We start from the raw sequence: 13122 nt of genomic DNA on the forward strand, positions 1-13122 counted from the left end.
TTTATGATAAATCAGTAAGAGGAAGTAAAGTGCCTTCCTGATTTCTGTGAGCCATTCTAGCACATTATCAAATGTGAGAAGAGGGTTATGGGAACAGAATTACAGTGGCCCTGTGATTGGCATCTGAAGTGAGGACAGTCTTGTGGGACTGAGCCTTTAACCTGTATGGTTTGATGCTAACTCTGGGTAGTTAGTGCCAGAGCTGAATTGTTAGACACCTAGCTGGTGTCCAGAGAGCTGAAGAATTGGTTGTTGGTGTGGGAAGAAATCCAACTATTTATGTGAGAATTTGAGCAAAAACAGCTCATACTCCCCTCTACTTGTTAGTTCAAGATTTGCATAAGGAATGTCCGCTTTCTTCAGGAAAGACAGATGGATGTCTGCTAACTAAGTTGTGTCATTTTCAGACTTTGGCCTTTAACAGTGACTTAGCTAAGTGTGTTATTTAGGATTCTGTTTAAAAATAGCAGAAACCTACTTGAATTAACTTAAATACACTTAATTTATTATGAGGATTTCTGCATGTACCCTGGCACCTAAAGGCAAGAATGCAACTAGAAGTTCTGGAGCGTGGAAAATCCAAGCAATCAGGAACAACAGGCAGCGCACTCAGGTTCAGTCTCAGCTCTTTCCTCACTTCTGATCCCTCTTTTGCTCTTTGCTTTCCTGCTTTCTCTGATCCTAGGCATACGGCAGAAATTGCCAGAGGTCCCAAGTGTATAACTCCATTCCAGAAGCCAGCCCAAATTGAGTTAGACTCTCAGACTTAATTCCTAATTCTTGGGAGAGACAATAGGATTTGCTCAGTTTGGGTTAGATGTTCACTTCTGGTTTACTCCTATGGCCCAGGGGGGCTAGGTCATGTAATGTAAATGAGGCTTCCAGAGCCCCATCCTGTGGGAGGGGGTGGTTAACCGGGCTGATCAGACACCCAAAAGGTGCCTGCTGCTAATTAGATCACAACCTTTTCCCTCATTTCTATTGCTCTATGTCTCCTGACAACTAAGATAACTGAGAAGCTTCAGTGTTTTTTTTTTTTTTTTTTTTTTCTCTTCTGCCTGGAGGCTTTCATAAATTTATCTTTGACAGTTCATTCTGCCTTGGTGTTGGTTATACTCCATTAACGTTTTTTGGCTCTCAGTGATCTCTCAGACTGCATTCACATCTTCCTCTGATGATGGTTTGTGACTGGCCAGTGGGTGGAATAGCTGGTGGGGTTAGGGAAATGGGGATATAGTCTCCTCTGATTTCCTTGGGGCTCTGTCTTTGGGGTAAACAGCCACATAGTTGAGTGAGTTGGGTCTTAGTTGACCCAACTGGCCATAGTTGAGTGAGTTGGATCTTTCTGTTTGGGACCAATAGTTGAGTGAGTTGGGTCTTTCTGTTTGGGATATATGTGTGCAACCAACTTAACAGTAGCAAGGCTGGCTCTCTGGCTATAGCTCTCCATTCGATTCAGTTATGGTTATAGTTCTCCCTTGTCTGTCTCTTTCTTTCTTTCTTTCTTTCTTTCTTTCTTTCTTTCTTTCTTTCTTTCTTTCTTTCTTTTTCTTTCTTTCTTTTCTTTTCTTTTCTTTCTTTTCTCTTTCTTTTCTTTCTCTCTTTCTTTCTTTCCTTTCTCTTTCTTTCTTTCCTTTCTCCTTCCTTCCTTCCTCCCTCCCTCCCTCCCTCCCTCTCTTTCTTTCTTTTCTCTTCTTTCTTTCTTTCCTTTCTCCTTCCTTCCTTCCTTCCTTCCTTCGTTCCTTCCTTTTCTTTTCTTTTCTTTCTTTTCTTTCTTTCTTTCTTTTTTTTTTTGAAACGGAGTCTTACTTTATTGCCCAGGCTGGAGTGCAGTGGCACGATCTCGGCTCACTGCAAGCTCTGCCTCCCGGGTTCACACCATTCTCCTGCCTCAGCCTCCCGAGTAGCTGGGACTACAGGCACCCACCACCACGCCTGGCTAATTTTTTGTAGTTTTAGTAGAGATGGGGTTTCACCGTATTAGCCAGGATAGTCTTGATCTCCTGACCTCATGATCTGCCCGCCTCGGCCTCCCAAAGTACTGGGATTACAAGCGTGAGCCACCGTGCCCGGCTTCTTTCTTTCTTTCTTTTTTCTTTTTTTGTTTTTTTGTATTTTCGTATCCACTCCAATATGGAAGCTGTCTTGGTGGTAACAAAAACTGTGTGACTGCATGATTTCTCCTTTAATTCGGTCACTACTGCCATTCCTCCTAATAGGTCTCTGGAATATCCTATTCTACCAGAATAGGTCTCCGGTAGGGTATTCCCTGGCTCTCCTTGAATGCCCCTGCCCCTAGCTGTCATCTTCCCAAGCTGAGATTTCTTAGAACCACTTTCAGACACATCTCATTCCATAAACTTCCTATTCTCTATATCTTTTTTTTTTTTTTTTTTTCCCGAGAGGGAGCCTTGCTGCCCACTGGCTGGAGTGCAGTGGCGTGATCTCAGCTCACTGCAACCTCCACCTCCCAGGTTCAAGCGATTCTCCTTCCTCAGCCTCCCGAGTAGCTGGGATTACAGGCATGTGCCACCATGCCCAACTAATTTTTGTATTTTTAGTAGAGATAGGGTTTTGCCAATTTGGCCAGGCTGGTCTCGAACTCCTGACCTCGTGATACCCCCACCTCAGCCTCCCAAAGTGTTAGAATTACAGGCGTGAGCCACCGCGCCCAGCCTGTTCTCTATGTCTTAACAGCAATTAACAAGCTGTAGGGGAAGAATTCTGCCTCTTACAAGTTCAGTCCAAATTATAATAAGCTTGGCCAATACACTTCTGCATTTGAGAGTATGAAATTGGGCTACTTATCTAGTTTGTAGGCTTCCCCTCGGGGGAGGTTAACACTCAGTATCTCAAAGCTTGCTGTGTTAACAAGGCCTTTAGAAGGAATAGCGATAGAGAACAGACTGGAGATAGTTAGATTCATCTTTACCAGTCCAGTCCCCCTGGACAAGGTCCTAGGAATGGTGAAGGCTTATGAAGAGATACAAACAGCTATTAATATTTCCCTATATGATGCCATGCCCTGGAGGTCAAATCCTCCTCTCCTCCTTTTTCTTTTCTTCTTTTTTTCGTTATAGGATCTCCCTTTGTCCCCCAGGCTGGAGTGGCATGGGGAAATCTTGGCTCACTGCAGCCACCTCAACCTCCTGGGCTCAAGCGATCCTCCTGTCTCAGTCCCCCAAGTAGCTGGGACTACAGGCACGCGCCACCACGCTTGGCTTTTTTTTTTTTTTTTTTTGAGACGGAGTCGCTCTCTGTCGCCCAGGCTGGAGTGCAAGCTCTGCTTCCCGGGTTCACGCCATTCTCCTGCCTCCAGCCTCCCGAGTAGCTGGGACTACAGGCACCCGCCACCACTTCCGGCTAATTTTTTGTATTTTTTAGTAGAGACAGGGTTTCACCATGTTAGCCTGGATGGTCTCGATCTCCTGACCTCGTGATCCACCCACGTCGGCCTCCCAAATTGCTGGGATTACAGGCGTGAGCCACCGCGCCCGGCCCCTAAGTTTTTGTAATTTTTGTAGAGACGGGGTTTCGCCATGTTGCCCAGGCTGGTCTCGAACTCCTGAGCGCAAGGGATTCGCCCGCCTCGGCCTCCCAAAATGCTAGGATTACAAGCAGAAGCCACCACATCCGGCCGCAAGTCTGGCTTTTCTATCCCAGTTGCATGTGGACAACCAGGATTGCAGGACGAATCCCAAAATATGTGCATCCTCCTGGGCTCCACTGTGGCCCCATCTGTAGCCAGCTACGAGGCCTGGGGAGGCAGGGTTGCATCAAGATTCACTAGGCAGCAGGCCATCATCAACACTAATGAGCAAGGAGGGGCCTGGACCAGGGCGCATCTCCAACACTGACCAGCAAGAAGAGCAGCCTGCGCTGACTTGTCACGTGAGGGTTCTGGACCAACGCACCACCGAGAAGCGAACCCCCGTGGCTTCCTAGAGAGAACCAGGCTCCCGCCGTACTTCCGGCTCGCTGCCGCCAGGTGGAGCCCCTGGGGTCCCGTGGGAGAGTGTACCTGCAAGCTGGCGCTCTGACCAGAGAGCCGCAGCCTGGAAGCGAGACGTGGCCGTCGGTGATCCCAGGCGGGGCGAGGAGACCCCGTGAGCCCATTTCGTTCTTCCCCACCTGGAGGGCTTTCTGCGCCGGCCTTTGTGGCGTCCTGCCTAGTTGTGGCTGATGACATTGGCTGGCCGTCTTCTCAGTGATCCCAGCGGGTCTGCGCCCAGCGTTACCCACGGGGCACTTGAGCCTTTTTCTTGTTGTTTCTGGGCACTCTTTCCAGCTTTGACCCGTAGGCAAGCCTGCACTTTCATTTTGTCCTGTAAGCCCTTATTGTTTCAGCAGTCCTCTGCCCGATTTCTTTCCAGAGGCGGCCTCTCTTGGTCATGGTCAGGGTCATTGAACACATTTAGTAAAAACTATTTTCTACTCCAACCTGTCAACCTAAAATAATCAAAAAGTCAGAATCTGGTTTAAAGATAGTTTTTATTCAAGTGCAAAGTTAAGGACGGGTTGCCCAGGAAGCACGGATTCCAAAGAATGGAAGTCAGTCTTCCGAAGGGTAGACGTTTAAGATCGTTTATATAGACAACGTTCAGGGAAGTGTAATAGAATTTCAACATATTTCTATGTAAGGTTTAATGCATAGTTGCGATTATTTGATTAGTTGGGTGGTCTTTTTTTCCAGGAAAGGTGTATTTAACATTCCACCCTGAAGATATAACTGTCATAGGGTCTTGGGCACCATCTGGTCTGAGTTAGGTACAGGATAATAAAGGAGACAGTTAATCTATAATGAAGATCAGTGATTGGAAGGGGGAAGATCTGGTCTCTGGTTTCTCCTAGTCATTTACAGAATAAGAACAATGAGGAAGAGAGTTAAACAATAATAATAAGAATAGCATATATAACATGCAACTCTCCAGGGCTTAACTTTCCGCTTGACATAATAAATTTAGGTCCTGAAATTTTATTTTCTTTTACAAATCCAAGCAGTTCCTCTGAGACCAGGATTCTCCTGTAGCTGAGATTCAGTTCTGGACTATGGAGTGTAGTGGCATGTTTTGAGAAACCTTGTGTCTTGCCCGCAATTGGATGAAGCAATAAACTGAAAGAGCACTTATAACACTGCAGCTGAGGGTGGGGCCAGGTAACCCTGGAGTGGGAGGACAAGCCATAGTTCTAAAGATTTTTAGGCAGGATGATAAGGGGGAGTAGTGCACATATTGAGCTGCAAGAGAAGGTCGGGCTTATTTGTGGCTCTCTTCTCCTCACTTAGTTCCTGAGACTCTGCCTTTTCCAAAATCAGAGAGCAGTGCTGGAAACCAGGGGAATGCAGCCTTTCTGCAGACAATATGGTCCCAGCTGAGTTGGGCTTCCTAACAGTCTGCCTTAGGTCAGCTGTCAGAGAAATCAGTACAGGTCTCAGGGGCCTGACCTGGTTTACCCATTGCAGGGCAGCTGTAGCAAGTGTATATGTGTGTCTATACACAAGAAACTGTGTGTTTTGGGGGGAAAGTGATTTGAGGCTAAATGAGATTGTCCAGACTAAGATGTGTCTTGGTTAGAGACAGCACATGATTTTGAGAAGATCCATTTAATTGGTAAAGTGGAGGGAGGCAACTGCCAGTAAAATTTTCTGGAAACTGGAAATTCACACGTTCTGCGGATGAAGTCCACCAGCGTAAGTAGGAAAAGTCCTTTGGAGGAATACATTTGCTCTGCAAATAGTGTGTGTAGAATAGCTTACGCCTGGGGGCCTGGTCATTCTGCAAGTATATACTGAGCAGCCTCTGTATGCCAGGCCATGGAATAAGCTTTGCAGATACAATGGGAAATAATAATAGTTACATAACTTACTGAGCTCTTACTTTGTAGATTCATTCATTTAACAGATATTTATGGGGTTTCTGCTTTGTGCCAATGGTGACCAAGACAGTACCTTCATGGAGCTGTAAACTCTAATGGGAGACACACACAACACACCCGTGAATGTATACTGCATTGTCAGGGGATGATACATGCCAAAATGGAAGGGTAAGTGAGTGGATGGAAAGTGACTATAGTGCCTGGAGTGGAAGAAGGTCAGAGAGGACCTCTTGAAGGAGGTGATATTTGAACAGAATGAATTGAGGGACCAAACCAGGCAGAGGGAACAGCAAGGTCCTAAAGTGTGAACAATCTTAAAGTGTTTGAGTTTTTAAGCAACAGAAAGAAGGCAAGTATTTCAGAAGGAAAAGGAGCCAGACCTTGTAGTTAGAGATGAGGTCAGAGAGAGAAAGAGGTGGGCCACTTTTTGTGTGGCTTTGATATTGTACAACTGGGCAAGGCCTTTTTCACTCAGAGTTTTTACAACTCACTGAACAGGCGATGTCCTCAATGAGATCTAAAGAAAGGGAAGAACAAGGGGAGAGAATTTTAGGCTGATGGAAGAACAAATACAAAGGCCTTGAGGTAGGAAAGAGTTTGACTTGTTTGAAGAAAAAAAAAGGAAGCCAGAGTGCTGGACTAGACAGAGCCCAGGGAGAGAGTTACACTGGCTGAAGTTGTAGAGGATGTAGGGCCCAGATCTGTAGGATCTTAGAGGTCATGGGAAAGAGTTTGATTTCACCCTAAGAAGAATGATAGCCCTTAAAGAGTTTTTGACTGTTTCATGAACTTTTTATCAGATCATTCAGACTAATGTTTGCAAAATCTACTTTATTACACACCCACACATTATTGGGTATGTAAGAGAGAAAAATGAATGAGATTTGAGTTAGGAGGTTATTGCAGGAGTACAGCCAGGAAATGATTACTGTAATGTTATAGTATGGATTGATATCTGGGTAGAGCAAATTTCCTTTTCCCCCCAAAAATATTCTTACTAGTCTTTCCATCTGTCCCTCCGTATAAGCTTCACAATCCAGATTCTTTAGAACTTTAGAATAAAAAATGATTTCCTTTGGGATTGCAATGACTTATCGATTAAATGAGAAATGACAGTTTTAGAAAAATCATGCTTTCCACTTATGAACATGTTCTCTCTTATCATTTATTCAGTTCTTTTATGAAGGGGCACGTGCGCATGTGTGCACACATGCGTGTGTGCGCTATAGGTCTTGTCCATTTTCCAACTGAATTCTGGGGTATACTATTGATTTTTTATGTTGGTCTTCATCTGGCCATCTAATTATCTATAGCGCATCTGCCCCCTTCCCCTGTTCCCCAGGGCTTGAGTAGGAATCTTTTGTTTCAGGAACCAGTGACCATCAAGGATAAGACCTTCTATTTCACCTATAAGCAATGGGCCAGCCTGATGCCTGCTCAAAAGACCCTGTACAGAGATGGTATTGGAGATAGAGGACTGTAGCTTCTCTGGGTGAGGCCCTCTCTAGGACTCAGCCTTTGTACTTTGGAGCTTCATGGCTTCTTTCCTCTTATAGGCTGAGGTATCTCTCATAAGCTCATTTTTAGAATTCCATCAACTGAGTTTCCCAACTCACCCGCCTCAGGGACTGCTGGCCAGGGAGAACCCTAGGTTCTCTGTAGTATTGAAACAGATGTCCCCAGTTCCCTAGTAGAGGTTCTGCTTTGGACAAAATGTGAAATGAAAATTTTTTTGATGCCCTAATTGAGCCCTCTGTCCCTACACCATCCCTGTTTTCCTGAGATCTTAGCCTCCTACCATGTGGGTGGGATACTACCACTATTTCAGCCCACCCTCTCACAGGGCCAGATGTGTTACGCTCCTTCCTGAAGTAAGAGAGTTGGGGTCCTTCTGTAGTGTGCTCCCATTTTCCCTGAGATCCCGCCTCGCTTGTTCTCCTGGGTGTTCCAATTCTTCCTCCACTTGCTAAAGGCAGAAGATGGGCTGAAAAGAGTTCCAGAATCAACAATGGTTGACTCCCCACATTTTCCTATTCCTTGTTTTTCCTCCTTGAGAGACATTTTATTCCCTAAACAAGTTCTGATATCTCTGCTGGAGCAAGGGGGAATACCATGGGGCCCAGATCCCTGGGTGCTGCTCGGCAGAGAGGCCCTGAGAGGTGTCTGTTCTGGTGAGTGAGAGAACCTGTGAGCTTCACTTCCTGCTTTTCCTCTTTGTTTGTTGTTGTTTTTGTCTGGTTTTTTTTGTTTTAAGAGATAGGGTCGCGGGCGCAGTGGCTCACACCTGTAATCCCAGCACTTGGGGAGGCTGAGGCAGGCACACCACTTGAGGTCAGGAGTTTGAGACCAGCCTAGCCAACATGGTGAAACCCTGTCTCTACTAAAAGTACAAAAATTAGCTGGGTGTGGTGGCAGGTTCCTGTAATCCCAGCTACGAGGGGGTGCTGAGGCAGGAGAATTGCTTGAACCCAGGAGGCGGAGGTTGCAATTAGCTGAGATCGTGCCACTGCACTCCAGCCTGGGCGACAGAGTGAGACTCTGTCTCAAAATAAAATAAAATAATAAAATAAAATAAATAAAATAAAATGAAATAAAATAAAATAGACTTACGATGTTGGCCAGGCTGGTCTCGAACTCCTTGCCTCAAGTGATCCTCCAGCCTCTGCCTTGCAAAGCACTGGGATTATAGGCATGAACCACCATGCCCCGTCGTTTATTTTAATAATTTGTCATGCAAAAGGTTTTTCTTCTTTTTTTTTTTTTTTTTTCTTGAGACAGAGTCTTGTTCTGTGGCCCAGGCTGGAGTGCAGTGACTGGATCTCAGCTCACTGCAAGCTCCGCCTCCCAGGTTCACGCCATTCCCCTGCCTCAGCCTCCCAAGTAGCTGGGACTACAGGCGCCCGCCACCTCGCCTTGCTAGTTTTTTTGTATTTTTGTAGTAGAGACGGGGTTTCACCGTGTTAGCCAGGATGGTCTCGATCTCCTGACCTCGTGATCCACCTGTCTCGGCCTCCCAAAGTGCTGGGATTACAGGCTTGAGCCACCGCGCCCGGCCAGTTTTTCTTCTTTTATATGACTGCTGTGAAGGATGAAAGTGGTTACTCTTACACAGACAAATATTACAGAGCACCCCCTACACACCTTTTTTTATTTAATGGGAGAATTGAACTTTCTACTACTTTTTAAAAAATTATATTTTAAGTTCTGGGCTACATGTGCAGAACGTACAGTTTTGCTACATGGGTATATGCGTGCCATGGTGGTTTGCTGCACCCATCAACCCATCGCCTACGTTAGGTATTTCTCCTAATGTTATCCCTCCCCTAGCTCCCCACCCCACACAGGCCCGGATGTGTGATGTTCCCCTCCCTGTGTCCATGTGTTCTCATTGTTCAGCTCCCACTTATGAATGAGAACATGCAGTGTTTGGTTTTCTGATCTTGTGATAGTTTGCTGAGAATGATGGTTTCCAGCTTCATCCATGTCCCTGTAAAGGACATGAAATCATCCTTTTTTATGGCTGCACAGTATTCCGTTGTGTATATGTGCCACATTTTCTTAATCCCATCTATCATTGATGGGCATTTGGGTTGGTTCCAAGTCTTTGCTGTTTGTGAATAGTGCTGCAGTAAACATACGTGTGCAGGTGTTTTTATTGTAGAATGATTTATAATCCTTTGGGTATATGCCCAGTAATGGGATTGCTGGGTCAAATGATATTTCTACTTCTAGATCCTTGAAGAATCACCACACTGTCTTCCACAATGGTTGAAGTAATTAATTTACACTCCCACCAACAGTGTAAAGCGTTCCTATTTCTCCACATCCTCTCCAGCATCTGTTGTTTCCTGACTTTTTAATGATCGCCATTCTACTGGCATGAGATGGTATCTTAAGACTCAGAGTTGTTCCTCTCCATGGAAATCTTTAGTAAAAGGCGAAAGATTTATACGATCTGAAGAGAAACCAGAGTATAATTTTCTACTGTTTTCAATACAACGATGTATTTTCATTACAATTAGAGGAATATAGGCTTCTGTGAGGTAACTTGGAAGCAAACATAATCATTACTGTTCATTGTTTCCGTGAGAAAATGTAGTGTTTCTAAATATTGACCTAAAAATAAACTCTGAGGAATTCATGATTGTAACTGGATGGAAACTGGCTTTCTTCATTTGAAATAAATTAACTGAACAAGATAAAAAAAATCCAGAAACATATATTTTGGCTTTTCTTATTTTCAGCCTGTTAAGAAGTGTAAAAAATTAGGTAAAATCATTAGTAACAGCATGCATCTTGCTACAAATCTGAGAGTTCATATAGAACAGATTTAATGAATGTGGTGAGTGAAGCCGATGTTTCAAACTAAGGTCAGTCTTTCACCAATATCAGATAATTTACTCTGGGAAGATACCATACAATTGTAAAGAATGTGGAAAAGTCTTTAAATATAGGTCAGAATTTTCACAGCACCAGAAAATCAAAATGGGGAGAAACCGTACTCAAATAGGAAGTGGACAAACTTTTAATCAGAACACTCACCTTCTTTTTTTTGAGATGCAGACCTGCGCTGTCGCCAGGCTGAAGTGCAGTAGTGCAGTCTCGGCTCACTGCAACCTCTGCTTCCCGGGTTCAAGCAATTCTCCTGCCTCAGCTTCCCGAGTAGCTGGGATTACAGGCACATGCCACCACACCCAGCTTATTTTTATATTTTTAGTAGAAACGGGGTTTTGCCATGTTGGCCAGGCTGGTCTCAAACTCCTGGCCTCAAGTGATTGGCCTGTACTTTCAGCCTGCAGATTCTCCTCCCTGATTAATGGCTTTTTCCTTCAGGTTTGTCCTACCAGGATTAGAACTAGGGTTAGATTTAAGGACACAACCCATTTTAAGATTATGTTGTCTTTCTAGTATGTATTTTGTTTTTAATTGAGGTATCACTGACATACAATAAGCCATGCATCGTGTATAATTTGATAAGTTTTGCCATATGTATATGCCTCTCAAAAAAATAACACAATCAAGATAACATAATCATACCCCAAAAAGTTTCCTTATGCCCTTTTATAATCTCTCCATTCCAGCCTGCTCCTCTCCTGCCCCCAGCCCCAAGAAACCACCAATCTGTTTTCTTTTACTACAGTTTTCCTTTTCTAGAATTTTATATAAATGCTATCACACAGTATGTACTCTTTTTAAAGTTTTTTTTTTGTGTGTGTGTGTGTGATGTCTTTCACACAACAGAATTATTTTGAGATTCACCCATGTTGTTGCATATATATCAGTAGTTCATTCCTTGTTATTACTGAGTAGTATTCCACTGTATGGATATGCCACAATTTAACTCAAATGATGGCCATTTGAATTGTTTCCAGTTTTTGGCTATTATAAATAAAGCTGTTATGAAAATTTGTATGCAAGTCTTTGTAAGGTAAGGACATACATTTTAATTTCTCTTGGGTAAATAACAAGAGTGAAATGGCTAGATAATAAGGTAGGTGTATATTTAATTTTTAAAGAACCTACAAAGTTTTTCCAAAGAGACTGTGCCATTGTACATTTCCATCAGTATTGTATGGGTTCCACTTCTGATACATCTTTGCCTACACTTGATGTCTTCCCTACTTTTAGCTGTTCTAATAAGTGTGTAATACTGTTTCATTGTGGTTTTAATTTGTATTTCTCTAATGACTAACAATGTTGAGCATCATTTCAAATACTTAATTGCTTTCCAATATCTTCTTTGGTGAAGGATCTGTTCAAATCTTTTGCCTATTTTTAAAAATTGGTTTATTTTCTTATGAGTGACTTTTGAGAGTCCTTTATATATTTTGGAAACAAGTCTTTTATCAAATATTTTAAGTATTTTTTCCCAGTCTGTGACTTGTCTTTTCATTCTCTTAAAAGTATCTTCTGAAAAGCAGAAGATTTAACTTTGATTAAGTCCAATTTATCAGCTTTTTTCCACTGGCTAATACTGTTTAGAATTTGTGGTGTATCTGTATGTATGTTTATGTGCACCCACATATGCATGTTCATTCATGGTAAATGTTCATTTTAATAGGTTTAGCAAAGGGGCAGTATTCAAATGTATGTCCTTGTCATGCCATTGTTTCTGGAAATCTATTTAAAACAATTGCTGTACATAAACTTTACAGTGAAAATACTATAGATTTTATAAAATGAACTGTTTCTGTGACAGTTAAAATCTCTGTGCTAGGTGGCCCCACAGTGGCTCCCAGTGATTCTCATATTCTGGCATTCAAACCCTTGTGTATCTCACCCCACACTGAATCATGACTAATCTCTGAGGAGAATGTATTGAGGAAATCATAGTGCATGATTTCCAAAACTAGGTCATAAAAGCTTTGGCCTTGGCCTGTTGGATTCCTCACTTTGGGAGAAAGCTACATGCCATGTTGTGAAAACCCTCACATGGGAAGGAACTGAGGCTTCCTGCCAACAACCAGCACCCACTTGCCAGCCATGTGAATAAACCACCTTGGAGGTGGATCCTCCTAACTCAGTCAAGCTTCAGATGACTTCAGCCCCACATGACACCTGACTGCAACCTCAGCAGAGACCCTCAGCCAGTACCACCCGGCCAAGCTGCTCTTGAATTCTGGGTCCACAGAAACTGTGAAAGATAACAATGTTTATTGTTTTTAGCCACAAAGTATTACAGTGGTTTATTATGCAGCAGTAGATGCATAATATACTCTCCATGGTAGGACTTGTTTTAGAGGTGGTGGATACATCTAATTCCTGTGGAAGGAGTAACTAAAATCTGTCTCCAGGTGGGCCAGGGCACACATCCCAGTACAGGGCAGGAAGGGGCTCTAAGGCCAAATGTAATAGCTCTTTCGCTAAACTTCTGAAATTGTCTTTAAAAAAAAAATCTATTTCCCTAAAGCACGCCACATACTGGAGTCCCAGCAGCACTTATTTTGTGTCTTCAAAAGACGCAACTGGAAAACAGAACAATACAAACTCACGAGCACTTACTGTGTGCCAGGCACAGCTGTAAATAATTTGCCTATCAATTAACCAATTTAATGAATCAACCCTGAACAGCCTCAAGAGGTTGGTACCACCATCATAATACGCATTTAACAGACAAGGAAACCGGGGCAAGGAAACTTGCTGCAGTCATACAATTAGCGGTGCAGCTGGGTTTCTGGACCGACATAGTCCATACACATTCGGCCTTCTGAGTGATGGGCCCGACTTTCCCCACGCCCACTTTTCCCA

General features: G+C 43.5%; 1 non-coding gene across 1 annotated transcript; it reads right to left on the reverse strand.

Annotated features, from left to right (window-relative positions):
• Positions 1-9737: 9737 nt before the first annotated feature.
• LOC117084556 lies at positions 9738-9849 on the reverse strand. The gene has a single exon (XR_004437490.1). It is a non-coding gene; the product is annotated as a U5 spliceosomal RNA (small nuclear RNA).
• Between the last annotated feature and the right edge of the window lie 3273 nt (positions 9850-13122).

This window comes from Trachypithecus francoisi, unplaced genomic scaffold (genome assembly GCF_009764315.1).
Source record: "Trachypithecus francoisi isolate TF-2019V2 unplaced genomic scaffold, Tfra_2.0 Lachesis_group0, whole genome shotgun sequence".
Classification (NCBI taxonomy): domain Eukaryota; kingdom Metazoa; phylum Chordata; class Mammalia; order Primates; family Cercopithecidae; genus Trachypithecus; species Trachypithecus francoisi.